General features: G+C 36.8%; 1 protein-coding gene across 1 annotated transcript in view; it reads right to left on the bottom strand.

Annotated features, from left to right (window-relative positions):
* The window catches only part of CCDC73 (coiled-coil domain containing 73), a 163931-nt gene that overhangs the window by 159426 nt on the left and 1015 nt on the right, over positions 1-3490 (bottom strand). The window lies entirely within an intron of this gene.

Raw genomic sequence — 3490 nt, 5'->3', positions numbered from 1 at the left:
AAAAAAAAAAAAAAGTTACTAAAAAAAAAAAAAAGATTACATGCTTGGAAGAAGAGTGAAGACAAGTAAAGTCATTTGAAAACAATTAGTCCAAAGATATGATGGACCACAAGGACCTCAGCCTTCATGACCCTGAGACCAGAAGAACTAGATGGTACTCAGTTACCAATGCCAACCACTCAGAATCAAAATTGGAGATCCTGGATAAAATGAGAGGTAAAATGTGGATCAAATTTTAAAAACACAAAAATGACCAATTACTGATCGAATAGAGATTGATAGACCCCCTAAGACTATGGTGCCTAGAAATGGACTCACTTTCATGGTCTGGCTCTCAGTGCAACAAGTAGATAGACCTACAAGCAGAACATCTACCTCAGGCAGACGCAACCACCTATCCTAGGGAGATGCACCCCTTAGAGCAATCAGCCATGAGACATCGGTGGGGCAGCATTCACATAGAGGGAAAGCTGGACAGACAGGAATGCATGGATAACAAGGGCACATGAAAGGGGTAGTTACAGAGAGGAGAGTTTTTTATGGTTGGGGATTGTAACTGCGCCTGTGAAATCAAATGTTCATGAACTGTTGAGAGTAAAACAAATCTGCTTTGTAAATTTGCACCCAAATCACAATTTAAAAAAGACAAAGGATTACAGCCTTCTAAACTATGGGGGAGTTCTGGTGGCGTAGTACCCAAGGCAATGTGACTGCTAACCAGAAGGCTGGCAGTTCAACTCACCAGACACTCCTCAGAAGGAAGGTTGGGCAATCTACTTTCCCAGTGATACCTCCTCAGAAACCCAAGGAAGGGTCGCTATGAGTCGGATCTGACTCAACGGCAGTGAGTTTGGTTTGGTTTTTGGTAAGCTCTATACGGCAGTTTTACTCTGTCCAATAGGGTCACCATGAGTCAAAATTTACTCCTCAGCAATGAATTTGGTTTTGGTAGTATTGCATTGTATGAATATACTATAGTCTCTTCATCCATGTTTATAGTAATCAATAGCTGGATATTCCCAGGGATTGAGTATAACAAATAAAGTTGTATGAACATTCTTCTATAAATATTTTCATGAACATATTTTCATTTGTCTTGGGTAAATATATCTAGGAGTAAAAGTGCTGGATCATAGGATAGGTAGGTATATGTTTAGTTTTATAAAAAACTGCCAGACCTTTTTCCAAAGTTGTTCTACCATTTTACATTCCCATCAATAATACCTAGTTGCTCCACAACCTCACAATATTTCTTGCTTTCCTTCTTTGAAACTGTACTCATTCTAACACTGTACACAGTGGTATCTCAATGTGGTTTTATTTAGCACTTCTCTATTGACTGACACTGCACAGTTTTTCAGAAACTTACTAATTACTCATGTATCTTTTTATGTGAAGTGTCCATTCATATCTTTTGTCAATTTTCATTGGGGTTCTTTGTCTTTTTATTTTTCAGTTGTCCTTTATCACAAATACACATTTTCTCCCAGTCTGTTTGCTTGCCTATATATTTTTTCAATAGTTGCCATTTGAAGAGGAGAGGTTTACAACTTTGTTCAAATCTAAATTATCTTTTTTTCTTTTTGCTTTTATGATAATTAGTTTCTGTGACTCACCTGAGAATTCTCTGCCTATTCCTAAATCATTAAGATACTATCCTAAATTTAACACCAAAAATTTTATGGTTTAGTTTTTACATTTAGTGTTATGTTAGGCTATGTCGCTTCTAGAGTCTCTAGGGGAGAATCTGTTTCCTTGCTTCTTCTAGCTGTGAGACACTTCCAACATTTCTTGACTTGGGGCCCCTTCTTCCAGCTTCAAAGTCAGCAGTATAGCCTCTTCAAATCTCTCTGACTATGATCCTTACTTCCATTATCACATCTAAGTTTGAATCTTCTACCTTCCTCTCTTCTGGTAGCATAGTGCCTAAGGCGCTTGACTGCTAACCAGAAGGCTGGCGGTTCAAGCCCACCAGCCACTCTTTGGAAGGAAGGTTGGGCAATCTACTGCCGTAGTGATATCCTCCTCGGAAACCCAAGGAGAGGTTGCTATGAATCGCACCGACTCGATGGCACATTTAAAAAAAAAAAAAAACTTCCTCTCTTAAGAATACTTGTGTTTATATTGGGCCACCCAAATAATCCAGAGTAATCACCCCATGCTAAGATTCTTAACGTCTGCATAGCACCTACTGCCATGTAAAGTTACATATTCACAGATTCCAGGGATTAGGAAAGGAGCTCTGGTGGCACAGTGCCTAAGGCATTTGACTGATTACCAGAAAGTGTTGGGAGTTCACCAGCTGCTCCGTGGAAGAAAGACGGGGCAATCTACTTCTGTAAAAATTTACTGCCTGGAAAACCCAATGGAGGTCATTATGACTCAGAATTGACTTGATGGCACTGAGTTTGGTTTGGTTTTTAAGGGATTTGTGGCTATTTTGGTGGGGGGAGTCATTATTCTACCTTCTACAGGGAGCATATGGGTGTTTACTATTAACTTCCTTTAACTATTACATATGTTTGAAACTTTTCTAATAATACACTGGAGGAAAATTAAAATCCAGGACTGTGAATAAAGTGTTACCATCAGAGTAAACATGAAAATCAGTCAACTGTCTTTTTCCAATCAAAGGGAAGAATTTTTCCCCTTTCTAAGAAAGTTCTCTTTCAAGGAAGGCTTTTATTGAACAAATATGTGTTCTCATACTTGGTTATTAAAAATACTTAAAATAATTCCTGAAACTATGGGTTTAAAATAGAAGACTATGTTGTCAGTTCTACTGCAAACCTGAAAATTTAAAGGAAGCATGTTTTTCAGGTTGGAAATTTATAAGTAAAGAGAACAAAATATGTTTGAAACATAATAAAACAGAATAAAAGTTTTAAATAGTGACCCAAAGTTGTTTCACTTAGAAAAGATATTCTTTTCAGCTATTTTTTTTAAACAAAATGTCTCTTTTTAATATTATCCAAGGTACTTGTATAAAGCAGGATTTATTTTTCAAATAAACTTTGGTTATACTAGTAAAAAGCAGCTTTAAGCAAGATGAACATTGTGGCAATTAAATTTTCTTTATTTAAAAATAAATTTAATTATTTAAAAATCCTAGAACAGATTTCATATTATAATAAAAATATTGTTGCAGATCTCTTCTCTCTTATAATTTATTCTACCTCTTCTATCTTCTACTTCTTCTATCTTCAGAGTCATGTATTAGTCCTGTTCATCTCATCCCTGAATTATTACTGCAATATACTTATAGTTTTTCTTCTCTCCAGGTTTCTATCAGCTCCAATCTATCATATGCAGAGCTGATAACCTACTAAACCCAAGGTCTCATAAAACAAACATTTTAAGAAGTTTTGCACAATATAGATTTCCTACTGCAACCAAGGGAGCTCTGGTAGCATAGTGGCTAAGGCACTTGACTGCTAACCAGAAGGCTGGCTGTTCAAACCCACCAGCCACTCCTTGGAAGGAAGATGGG

This window comes from Orycteropus afer, unplaced genomic scaffold, assembly GCF_000298275.1.
Source record: "Orycteropus afer afer isolate SDZICR_OR568_19922 unplaced genomic scaffold, OryAfe1.0 scaffold00103, whole genome shotgun sequence".
NCBI lineage: Eukaryota > Metazoa > Chordata > Mammalia > Tubulidentata > Orycteropodidae > Orycteropus > Orycteropus afer.
The sequence above is the reverse complement of the archived record's forward strand: the minus strand, read 5'-3'. Positions and strand labels throughout refer to the sequence as shown.